The following is a 13,711-nucleotide window of genomic DNA, read 5'->3' on the forward strand; positions in this document are numbered from 1 at the left end:
ATCAACAACAGGCATTTTTAAGAGCTAGATAACGGAAAAGGCTGGGAAATAATAATAATGAAACCCATAATTAATATAAGAATCTTGGTTATACATGTACATTGCACCTTACTTTTTCACAGAATAATAATAATAATAACAATAATAATAATAATAATAATAATAATAATAATAATAATAATAATAATAATAATGGAGGAAAAAATCCACAGTTATGTATATGTACAGTACATATATTTAAAGATAAAACTGTACAGCTAGCTATCTGTACAGTTTTATTTCTAAATATATGGTACGATTTATACAAAACCAGGTTGTTCTCCATTTTGGGACTCGTGCTACTTTTGAGTATTTTCAATAATAATAATAATAATAATAATAATAATAATAATAATAATAATAATAATAATAATAATAATAATAAGGGATTAGAATCAACCATTCTATCAAAGAACTACCAATTTATACCTACCCTTGCTTCTTCTTGGAAAGACAACAGAAAAAGTAAAAATAACAACGTACTGCAAAAACCTTAATGACAATCATACACGGCCACTTCACAAAGCACCCCAATAAATCACCTGGAGACCTCAATTAACAAAAAAGCCCTCCGTGTCACCTATACACAAGAATATTGGTTTTGTCACAGGAAATCAATTCCACCCATTGTGCATTAAATTACGCTGCAGTACTTTAATGGGTATTTTCGCGCTGGTAAATACAATTAAGCGTAATATTAGCGCCATAAAGTATGCGACGCGAGGACGAAGCGGTATTGGCCACCGTAATAACATAGTCACCGTTCTGAGGGTATGATTTTCTAATGGAATGCATGGGAATGAATACGTTGCGCCGAATATATGGCGGCTGGAGTGACAATTATATGGAGTGTGGGTGTCACTCTTTTTTGTGGCGATTACCCAAAATCGTAATGATTTTATTAAGGGCGGTAATTTTTCTTGGCTACAACTATTTTTATTGTCGTCACTGATGTTGCTGCTTTTGTTGTTGTTGACGTCGTGGATTATTGATATTGTTATGAAAAGAAATTTAGATGACGTTGATAGCCTAGCAGTAATAGCTTTAGAAGTATTTTCCATAAATAAAACATGGAAATATCATTACAGTGATGATGCATTTTTATAATGATTCTCATGTAAGATCGGCAAAATAATGAAAAACAATCCTAGAGCCACGACAAAATTAGTGGAGCCTTCTTTCGTAACGTCATTCAGATGAAAGAGCTTTCGACTGATAATAATCCGTTCAACACCATTTCAAAAGGGAAAAGGACTTAATAATCTTAACCCTCTATAAAAAGTGAGTTTGAAGTAGTCTCGTTTATATCAAAATCAAAGTTTTAATCCCACTTAGAAGTTAGTCGGTGGTCGGTAGAGTAAAACTGATGACGTCACTGGAGAAAATGGATAATTCGATGGGTAACTTTTATTGCTTATCATGGCGAAGCTGTAATGCAATGAAAAAAGTTTCCTCGAAATTCCGTCCTTTATTGAAAAGGAATTAGAGGTATTGGGTTTCGTGAAACGGTGGAGAATAAATGCTTTTATTATTTTTTGTTTCTGTTACCTACTGCGTTCTTTACCTTATGCACAAGATGAACAAGTAAAAATTGCGCCCAAGTTTCTTCGGCGCAATCGAGTTTTCTGTACAGCTGCTACAGAGTATAATCAAGGCCACCACAAACAGAGCTATCTTTCGGTGTTCTCGGTATAATGCTGTATGAGCCGTGCCCCATGAAACTCTAACCACTGCCCGGTGGTGGCCTATCCCATATCGTTGCCAGAAACACGATTATGTCTAACTTTAACCTTAAATAAAATAAAAACTACAGTGGCTAGAGGGCTGCAATTTGATATGTTTGATGATTGGAGGGAGGATGACGAACATACCAATTTGCAGCCCTATAGCCTCAGTAGTTTTTAAGATCTGAGGGCGGCGAGATAAAGTGCGGACAGAAAAGTGCGGATGGACAGACAAAGCCGGCACAATGGTTTTCTTTTGGAGAAAACTGAAAATGTTAGTCAATTGTTTTGCTTTTATATTGGAATTTTTTGCAGCCTTTCACTGTTTTATGCATACCAATAAAAGTCAAAATTTTAATGTTTTTTTAATTCCTGTTGTCTTCTTTTTGCTGCGCATTTACGCTTCGTTTCATGCAAAATAGATATTATTTGTTAATTTGTAATTACATGCGGCACTGCATTCAAACACATGCAATAAAAGTAAGCTGCGAAGATTTTGTCTTAATTTATGGGGATTTGAAATTTTATGAATACTGAACAGAATGACTTTCTCATTTGTCTTTTACGTTTTTACCCAACCTCTTATGCCTCATAAATTATGACTGCATTCTTTTAGGAATAAATGTCTTTATATTTCCACAATCATGATTGCATTCCCTTAGGAATAAATGTCTCTATATTTCAACGATCATGATTGCATTCACTTAGGAATAAATGTCTCTATATTTCAACAATCACGATTAATTCTTTTAGGAATAAATGTGTCTATATTTCATCAATCATGATTGCTTTCTTTTAGGACTAAATGTCTCAATATTTCATCGATCATGATTGCATTCTTTTAGGAATAAATGTCTCTATGTTTCATAAATCATGACTGCATTCTTTTAGGAATAAATGTCTCTATGTTTCATAAATCATGACTGCATTCTTTTAGGAATAAATGTCTCTATGTTTGAATTTGTAATTTGAAAACCGTAAAAGTGGGGAATTAAGATCTTCATTTTCTTCGGTAAACGGTTCAGTCATATCAATCCATCGTATGTTTGTTTAATGCCCTTTTAGACTTTTTATGTGGGATTACGATGAAAAACTGCGTCGATTTCGTCTTTAGTTATTAAATGGTGGAGTGCATGCAACCCTTTGTGAGTATGTTTGCATCCCTCTTACAATTAAACGTCAGTAATTAACTCAGCACGCAGGGTAGCATGCTTCTTGGATTCATTACCGTTATGCACCTACGACTGTTACTTAGAATTACCCTTGTCCGCAAATGTGATTAGCAGAATCTGCATGTTCCGTCAACTTTGTGAAATAGTACAAACGCACCTTACGAGTAAGAATAACTGCAATGCGCATACCTGTGCGAAAATAAATATTTTATATTATGGATGAGGCAAAATGCATCAAAATACTGAAATTTAAAGGAAAAATGGATGAAAATAGACCTAAGTCGAAATAATAATGTCCATGATAAAGTCACAGTCTGAATTTTTAATTTGAAATGAGTAAAAAAATTAAAAGCTCCTCGTCCTTAGTTACCTCAATAAAATCATTAAATTCGCCTGCATTTAGTTAAAAGTGCATAAAAAACACTGCCGAATTATGATAAAACCAAATGCATCTGCAATGGATTTTGGTTTCTTGATAATATATACACACAACATATATAGGCTATATATATACATATATATATTGCATATGTATATACAGATCTGTATATATATACATATACATGCTGTTTACGGAATAAATGTGTTTATGTACATATGTATATATATACGTATGTATGCAGCACTCTTTTCTTGATAATATATATATACACAACACATATATGTATATATATATATATATATATATATATATGTATACTCGTGTATATATATATATATATATATATATATATACTGTTTACAGAATAAATGTAAGTTATTGTAGGTACGTATATATATAATATATACATATATATATATATATAAATATGTGTATGTATGTATGCAGTACTAGTTTCGTAAGTATACAGTAGCACAATGTATACACATGCAAAGCATTACTGACATTTGTATTTCTTCTATCCTACTCCTCTCTCCTTTCGGTTTTCACAACAAAGGACACCGGGCTGATAACGAAAATGCTTACACAACACGAATCGTTCCGCCTTTCCCTTCATTTCGAAAATCGATACTGCGCACGGAGAGACGCAGAATGCGCCCTTTTTCGTCAAAGGTCCTTGGCCGGAGGGGTCAGGTAGAGTGTTCTTTCCTCTGTTGTTTGGTGCCTTCGATAGTTTATCTCTGAGCCCAACGACCTTGTTTGAGAGAGAGAGAGAGAGAGAGAGAGAGAGAGAGAGAGAGAGAGAGAGAGAGAGAAATATTTTTTACTGCCGGTATCCTCATTAGCTTTTCATATTCTATCACTCAGCATATCGATTTACCTGTGATTACTTTTAAAGCTCTTGGAGAGAGAGAGAGTTGAACAACCACTGTGTAGACGAAGCCGCTGCCTACTTCCTCATCCACATCAAAGATCACTTCCAAAAGTGAGACATTATTTTGGCCGATGAAACTAATATCCAGGATATGACCGAAATCCAAAAATGGTAACCGCTCCAATAAACCCGTCCAGGCAACTCCCCACCCCCAACCTCCCCTCACAAACCACTTGGCATTAGGGCATCGGACTTGCTCAACTTCACCCCTGAAGCCCTGCCCCTACACCTCCCAGGCCCACAAGCAACACCTTCTCTCCATAACAACAGCTTATCCCTCAAGCAAGCAATCAATTGAATGGTAAATAGAGAATACTTCAGTATATAAATTTGCGGAAATTATATCTATAGACAATCCAGAAATTTATTTACGAATAGTTAACCAACCCTTTCAAGCAACTGGTAAGGGCCAGCTACTTAACCTTGTGCCAGGCAATCAACCCTTCAACTCATTTACCCCTTTTCCAACCACCTTCCCTTCTCTCAACACTCCGCAACTCATCAAAAATAATGACTGAAGTACTTGGCACAACTCTTCCTCACGCCTCACTAGTACTACGTATACCTACAGACCTAGATGAAAATGAGAGCAAAGTCCAACCAAAACAAAAATACACTCGACTATGAATCAGAAGACCTCAGTGAAAACAGTAGTAAACTTATGTTATAACAATCAAATACCATGAAACAACAGTACCTATGAACACACTAGAAAATGAAACTGAATCAGACGCATATGGTGCACCTGCATCCCCCTGTGTTATCTAAAAGCCTGACCTGGAACACAGGTGTCACCATAGAAGCACACACAAAACCAGAGACAGCAAACTTACATCCCGCAGACAAGGACATAATCACAACCCTTAGATAACAATCGAATTACGATATCTCGGAACACAAAACACTACATAATAGCATAAAAACTTACACATGCTGTCATGTCTTTTCAGAGAGGAATGCAAATTTTCGATATAAACACCTTTAGACCCAGCATGCCAGACTTAATCAGGACAAGTAAATGCAGCATTATAATGCAGAGATAAATCAGTGGGTAGGTTCTGAGGACTGGAAAAGGGAGAGTGTATATATATATAGGTATATATATATATATATATTATATATATATATATATATATATATATATATATATTATATATAATGAATTTTGAAAAGGGCACTCATGGGGCATGGGGAAAGACGCAGTGCTTAGAGCACAGCAACCCCTCTGCACGTGCTGATGCAAACCACTTAAAATCTAAGAAACATAGTGTTATGCAACACAACGATTCGCTGACAGTCATATCTAATGATATCATCTCCCAAAATTTTGCATACACAACTGCTGATGGTAATATCATAACGGTAAAACGCAAAACAAACTATGGACCTATATTATTAGCTACATTACATACTTTTCCATCCCCAGACAATGCAGTCCTCGCAGATTATCTACACCGTATCTTCAGCCACAACATACCAACCCTTTTCATAGCAGACTTGTATGAATACCACCCTATTCGACACTGCCCTACAAAGATAAAAAAAAAAAATCAATAATTACTATGCATCCTAGGGTTAGATCGCTATGCCTTTATTTCAAACAAAACTAAAATTAAACCAGACGTAATCAGTGCCAACGAGAAATTAGCAATATTCAATTACCAACTAACAAAAACCAATCAAATAATAAAACAATCAGTTTATCTTACGTTTACACGCCACAAGTCATGTGTCAAATCCGTATTGCCATCCCTCAGATATTATAGGCCTCAACAGCAAATTCAGGAAGAACTCGCAATATTTCTGGGCATGTTACAACCTCCTATTTAAAGGACATCCCAACTATGCAGCACTCAAGAACACCATGGAAAAAATTATGATTTTATTTAAGGAACACTAAAATGACACCTGGTACAGAACAGTTCAGCTAATACCTGAGTACTATGGGGACCGGATAAATATTGTGCAAAACATAAAATGCTTCAATACAAGAAAAACAGTCGGAACATCCAGTTAAATTTTGATGAGCGGAATGGAAGGCTTCATAACGAAGATACGCCAACAAATAGTTAGTATTAATCCGGTATGTATCCACCTCTACGTGTAACCTACTCTGATTGAGGTGCTAGTACTGAACAATGCGAAGCTCCTTGGGACGCCGTGTTTAGTACTATCCCCTCGGGGACCAAAGTATGATATACATCCATTTTTATATTGTGTGGTCGAATAATTATATTAATAAACGATATCTTCGTGCGGCCGTCTACTTTACTTAACATGAGTTTACCCTGGACTATGACAAAGGAGGATACACATCGGGTTAATACCCAGGTAGTTTACACTAACACCTGTGCTAACGGGAAAATATTTAAATAAAACGATGCGCAAGACTTCACACATGACAATACCAAAATGACAGACAGAGGTTTTTACCTAAAAAGCACCTACGTAACTAACCTCGACTCTCTCTCAGTGAAATATTTCCCATGGAGGCCGTTCACAACTGCAGAAATTACCGAAGGTATACCATCAATCTACCAAGTCCCTAGTCTCTGCGAAATATATACAAGTGAAACATCTACCATATACTAGTTTATTATCTATGAAGCAATAAATACATTTTACTAAACAGGAAAACATTAATATTAATTTGTGTAAGCAAAGTAAGGACAACAAAGATCAGCTAAACTACTGTTCAATATCCTTACTGGAAATGTTACTAAGACTATTCGAAAAATTCATGGCAAGGCACAAAAGTTGCAATACCTTCTAAAATGTAATGGGTTTAAGCAGCATCAGAGCACACATGGCACGACATTAACGACCATGGTCATTAACAGCAACAAAAAAGATAAAACAACACTGATCGCAACCCGGGATGAAGAAAAAGCATTCGAACCCGTCTGGCATAATTTACTAAACATCACACAACTCGTTCGACTTCACAGCGTTGTACGTGATTTTCTGAAAACGCATGAAATAGCTTTGCAAGTAACAATAAAACAGGTTCCTGTAAATAACAATAAAACAGGAACTGTTACTACTCCTCGGGCAGGGTTACCTCAAGGAACCACTGTAGGTAGCCATTGTGACCTAAAGTATTGCGTCAGTTCCTTTAATGTTTCAGACAATAGGCATATGTCAGTATTCAGCAAGCGGTACCTGGCAACTATTCGCCTGGCCGCGCAGGCGCATATTGTGCTGTGGTGACAGACTAAGTTTGTGGGTCTTGAATCGAGTCACTAAGCATGTATAGCTAAACTATCAAATAACATCAAGTTCAAAGGAAATTAAATTATTGTTTATGTTTCTTCTTTAGCAATTTGCATTAATTTTTCTAGTGACTCTGCTCACAATTTTTTTTTTCAGAATCAAAGGGTCAGTTTAGCACTCAAAATTGTAGGCCTGTATGTTTTGCGTGCTTACTAGCGTCAATAACAAACTCTAGACAGTCAATAATACAAACCAAAAAGCAAATCATGGTAAACAACTCCTAAAGATTTACCAAAGCAGTTAGTGTAACAGACTGAACATCAAGCAGCAACATCAAGAATTGAACACTGAACCCTTTACCATATGCATCAGCACACTTGCAAATCAATCACCTACTATCTATCGAAAAGCAGCAAATCAGTCACTAAATAAAACTAAAATTACCAATTTTCTGTCAAAAAAAAGCACCAGAGCTTATATATACAATTACTCATTTTATACGCTAATTCGTCCCATAGGCCTAGTAAATTTTCAAAGGGGCAAAAGACTCAAAAAGGTGGAAAAAAAACAACAACGGCTCTTATCACGAAAGACAGGCCCCTTGGAAATCTATATATGCCAGCTATCGAAACAACCAACAACACGACACAAAAACAATAGGTCAAAAACTATATAACAGATATCACCATCACTTATGGCTAAGGAAAAAAAATGAAACCGAGAGCCACAAGTAAAAAGTAATGTATATGTACAATTACCTCGTCAGGAAATCCGCTAATGAAATAAGCCTATAGCGCCGAGACAAGACGTGGGACATGAATGAGGGCGTACATGTGTCTGCCCGGAAGTCATAACCTGCAACATTCAATAAAAATGAAGCATTTAAAAAAAAACATACTTCAACACAATTAAAATAAACAAAATTATACGTTTGTTTCTGCATAAATGAAAAAGTGGTTGGATATTGAAGATAAGGTTTTGAGTGATATAGACGGAAACTTTACACTTAAAATCACATGATTTACGTCTCATTCACCAAAACAGTGGAATTTTCTGATTTATTAACAGACTTCATAATGTAGTGAGGTGGGACTCGAGATAAATCCAAGAAAATAAAAATGTTGGAGTTAAAGAATTGAATCGAATATACAGTACCATTTAGGCCAAAGGTCATTCAGCGCTGAAATGGAAATTGACAGTAAAAGGTTTGAAATGTATAACAGGAGGTAAATCCCGCAGTTGCACCATGAATCAATTGTTAGGAGAGGGTGGAAAGTGAGATGGAAGAAAGAGAGGTACACTATGGGAAACGATTAATGGAATGGGTCGAGATGAAAACAACGGGGGCTCTTGAGACTGAATTCAGCGAAGAACAAAAACCTAAAATCCAACGTGGCCGGGCTGAATAAGTTTTTGAAATCAGACTGATTGTAGATGCCTGCATTAGTCTATTACGATCTGTATTGCTGTACAGACCTGAATCATGGATGACAATGAAAAAGATATCTGAAAGATTTTGTCGATTTAAGAATGATCTAAAATCTGGGATCAGATAGTGGACGGCGTTGGAGGCGATAATGATCATACCTCTTCATAATTCTTTCTTTCCCTGTATCCCCCTACCTCGCTCTCACTCTCTCTCCCTCTATCCCCCTACCTCACTCTCACTCTCTAGCCAAACGGCTTTTGTCACTCTTCTGCGACTACGCCCAGCTTCATCCTAACTAAAGGTTAGCAAATTAGGAACAAAAAAATAAATTCGCAAGTGTTCTCTCAGGTCCTTTAGCCAATTACAGCGTCTATATGCAGAAGAGAAGCAGCCAATTTTAAGAAATATATAGACTATGAAAGATACGCGCAGCTCCGAGATAGGCTACAACAACAATAATAATAATGATAATAATAATAATTAACAAAAACTTACCAACTACTGCAGTCGTAAACGTAGTAGTCTCTAGAAGATGCAGTTAGCTGTTGCTGCTACACATAAGTCTAGGTAAACGAGCCCTACAAGAAAATAATTATATAAATTAATTCCCACATTTGCCTTGAAATATCGCTCGCTCTCTTTCACTCCCCCGCACAAGCTTTCTGTTAGTTTTCGATACATTTGTACTCTAGGGCAACGGACCATTTTAAATATATTACAATAGGGCTCTCCTGACCACCAGCTCAGATCCCTGATTGACCAGTAGCTAATTCTCGAATCGATCGAGGAGGGACGTTTTGTACGCGTTCCCTAGAATCCTGTATGCTTCTGTTGACCTCAGCAGTGATAAGTACCTAGCCATTAATTCCCCCCACCCCTTTTTTAAAAGTGATGGTAAATATCCTCTGCAGATGTCACTAAAGCTTCTACCTTGTTTCTGATGTACTGTAGCCGTAAAAAATAAAAGCACCACCTCCCAATATTTTCCAATACTATTACCCTGGCATCGCTTTCTTTACAACTCTGCAAGCTAACGAGGAAATAAAATCAAATACTGCAAACTCAATGAATGGAGAGGGCAAGTTAGAAGATATATGTGCTAAACTTTCATCCGTAAGTCACCATCTATGCTATCTAGAAACTCGTGAGGTCCACAAATATTTAGTCTGCGCTAAATACGAAATTCAACGTTCTAGACTTCATTCATGGATGAGACACGGTTAGGGTGAACATGATAATGCACAAAATAGTTGGAAAGACATCGAGAACATGTTTTAATGTGTCCCTAAGAGTAGAAATGTTTATTTCTAATTCATTTCCAAAAAGAAAGAAGGATGGCGTTAAGTCCAGTGAAAATACGTTCATATTCAGGAAGAGATTGATACAGATACATAGAATAAATCAAATTAACAAAAATTATCTTTTAGGCTGATGATCCTTCTTCGACAGAAGAGTCAGAGAATCAAAAATATAGACAAGTAAGTATGTAGAGGTATTCACTTACCCTTCGTAGAGTAACTGACAGAATTTGCAACTCGGTAGCCTAGCCTAGACCTATCACAGATGTCGTCGGTTTCTCGGCTAGCAAGTGGTACAGTAACTTGATGTGTTTATGTGACTTGATAGAGGACTACAGTATAATCTTTATTCAGTGAATTACAACCTGTATTTGATTTTACACCGCTACTCTGCATCCCTGGCTTCTTGACTTAAGCTTCACAACTAAGGGCACTGTCAGTTAACCGTACATCACGCACCTGCAATAAAATAGAGGCCTTTTAAAGTTTTTATCCTCCCAGAGAGGGAGAGGTGGGGGGTAGGCAAGAGAAAATAGGGGGAGGGGGTAGTTGCTGCTGGCAACGGGTTAGAGTAAACCCAGCACGCTAATGTGGTTCATGTGCTTTTCGGGGTTCAGGGTATAACAGATACAAACAAGCACACATTTTTATCAATGTTACCATCTAAAATTGAACCACATTTAAGAGCTACCCAAGGGAAGACGTAGAATCATTCGAGAAGGGAGGGGGTGGGGGACATGGTGACCACCATCTAAAAAATAGCTTTAGACCTTGACGTTGACGTAATTGAAGCATCAGCTCGAATCGACTGTACGCTCTGGTCGGTGATGCATGACTTTTCGTTACTCTTGATAGGCTCTAGTACTTTGAGCAGCGGGTGTACACTGCCAGCTCAATAATCCTGGGGAGAGGGGGGGGACTACAGCTGTTAGCTGACTGTTGTGGGTCGTAGCTTGCGTGACGAGAGGGAAACGTGTCAGTGTTCACTGATACTTTACCATATAAACGGCAAGGCCTCGACGATGTAATCCTAGTAAGAGTTGCCGAAACGAGCTCATTCTTATTTCGATGGTGAAATTTGCTAGCACTCTGACTGAGTGTAGGCAGCAGTGGTTGTCCTCCCCCCCATCGTGTGCAGAGCGAAATTGATAATAAGCACTTTCCAAATTCCAAGATAAGGGTCAAACTGGAATATTATGAAAATCGTTTACAACCGTATCAACAAAAGTATCCTAAAAGAAATGCTGCCAATGAATAGTGGAAATCCGTGTTACCTACAGCGAGCCACGGTCAAGTTCGAGGGAGAGTTGGGGGATCTACGGTGTTGTTCATGGAGGAAGTGCAGGACGGTACGAGTGAGGACGCCCCTATGAAACATTTCGTAAGATACTCCTGAGTCCATTTTCACAGGTGCGTGACAACAAATGATTTCAAAGTAGAAAAGTTGAAAAGTCAAGCGCCAATCTCCATGTCAACATCCCCACCCTCCAATTCGCCTTCTTTGCCACCACACTGACTTACGTGATGCTACGTTGCCACACTGCTGGATCGCCTGTTGCCATCAACGGGTAGGTTTTTCTTTTTCTAAGGCAGGGAGCCATCGATTTTGCATTTTACTAATAATATACACTTCCTAAATACATTCATCGATTAGGGGCATGTGTAAAGACAACACAGCAAGTCTCCATAGATTTGCTGAATAAGACTGCAGCTTACAAGCTCTAGGCCTAGTATTTACCGATACTGATATCTCATTTTCCAATAGCCATCAAATGGATAATTCGCTCCTAACTAACAACAATAACGAATCAGGTGCATATTATGCTTATTTGATTATTAAAAGTGATTATCTTGGCGGTGGTTGGGATTATGGCGGATGAGCTATTCTTGCCGGGCAATCCGAAGAAGCCATCTTCTTTTGCACATGACGGCCATGTACTTTTGTTCCAGTCCTGCTGCCAGTACTTTGTACTCGCAAAGGCTGTTATGTGTGACAGTTCATTAAAATTCTATGCTGTTTATAGGTCTACAGCATATTATTTTGCAAAACCGGTAAAATGAAAGCCGAGGATCACTTGATTTAATGTACTAACTAGTGAGAGAGAGCCACATCGGCCTAGAGCCATGTGCCAAATGCTTGTCCCAACTTGTCAAGAGGGTAGACCTAGTAACAAGAGGATCAGTAACTCGATAATGAGGAGAGAGAGAGAGAGAGAGAGAGAGAGAGAGAGAGAGACCGTTGCAAAAAGAATAGGGAAACTGCCATTGATGAATGGTTTAGTTACGCTGGTATGAATAATTCTACTTCGACTCCGAACAGGAGGTATCATGGTGCCCTGTTTTACCTAAACCCGAAAGTTTAATCTCTCGTAGGGGGTGGGTAGCGCCGTCCATTCCATTCCTAAGGTTTAATACGGTCAGTGTGATTTAGCAACACATACGATTAATAAATACTTAATCACAGCAACCTTCACGAGGATAAACGAATGTCTGCAGTGTACGATTAAGGACTAGTAGTATCAGGATAATCGTTGGCTTATAGCCTACACAACACAATGTGTCAGTGCAGTTTAGCTTTGGAGGGAAACCGGGTCTGCTTTACTTTCGTAACGCTTGACACTGAAACAAACTTCTTTTATATACAGTGGTCTGTTAAGTGATATGTGAAATTCTTACCTTGGACGACAACAGGTTTAATGAAAACTGGAGTGCCGAAAGTCATCCTTTCCCCGTGACGGCTGATGAACGACTGATCGTTTGGTATTTTGATTTGATGACGTCACCAACATTTCACGCTCGCCAGACTCTTGCCTTGACTTATGAAGCGAAGACATAAAAGCGACCTTAGGTCAGAGGCCTTTACGGACCTAGCAATATACGTTTGTTTTGCATCTAAAAGTCATTTACTGTAACGCTAGTTCAGCACATGCGCATTAAGAGCTTGGCTCTCCAAACCCAGGTCGGTTGGTCGGTTTACTCCACCCCAAAGACTTCCGTCCCCGTAGCAGGGTAGTGCCGTCAGTGCACCTCATGTGGTGCACTGTAGGCATTACCTAAGGGTCTTTGCAGAGTCCCTTCGGTCCTTAGCTGCAACCCTTTTCATTCTTTTTACTGTACCTCAGTTCATATTCTTTCTTCCTTATGCAAACTCCTCGTTGGGAAAGTTGGTAGAGCTGTGGACTGGCACTCGCCTGGCCCGAGTTCGAGTCTCCGGCCGGCTGATGAAGAGTTAGAGGAATTTATTTCTGGTGACAGAAATTCATTTCTCACCATAATGGTTCTGATTCCACAATCAGCTGGAGTCCCGTTGCTGGTAACCACCTGGTTCTTAGCCACGTAAAAATAAGTCTAATCCTTCGGGCTAGCCCTAGGAGAGCTGTTAATCAGCTCAGTAGTCCGGTAAAACTAAGGTACACTTAACTTTTTTCTTGCTATGCACCCTCCCCTAACAATTGTTCCATAGTGTAACTGCGAGGTTTTCCTCCTGTTACACCTTCCAAACCTTTCTACTCTCAATTTC

At 38.2% G+C, this 13,711-nt stretch overlaps 1 long non-coding RNA gene across 3 annotated transcripts in view; it reads right to left on the bottom strand.

Annotated features, from left to right (window-relative positions):
• Window positions 1-13,163, bottom strand: part of LOC136847010 (uncharacterized) — a 426,772-nt gene extending 413,609 nt beyond the window's left edge. The window contains exons 1-3 of one of the 3 annotated variants that reach the window (XR_010855574.1): window positions 12,868-13,162; window positions 10,398-10,650; window positions 8,223-8,319 (exon numbers count right to left, since the gene is read on the bottom strand). This is a non-coding gene — a long non-coding RNA (uncharacterized lncRNA). Of the gene's footprint in view, window positions 1-8,222; window positions 8,320-9,388; window positions 9,472-10,397; window positions 10,651-12,867 lie in introns of all 3 variants that reach the window. The other 2 variants (XR_010855573.1, XR_010855575.1) reach the window with 2 other exon arrangements.
• Between the last annotated feature and the right edge of the window lie 548 nt (window positions 13,164-13,711).

This window comes from Macrobrachium rosenbergii, chromosome 16 (assembly GCF_040412425.1).
Source record: "Macrobrachium rosenbergii isolate ZJJX-2024 chromosome 16, ASM4041242v1, whole genome shotgun sequence".
Classification (NCBI taxonomy): domain Eukaryota; kingdom Metazoa; phylum Arthropoda; class Malacostraca; order Decapoda; family Palaemonidae; genus Macrobrachium; species Macrobrachium rosenbergii.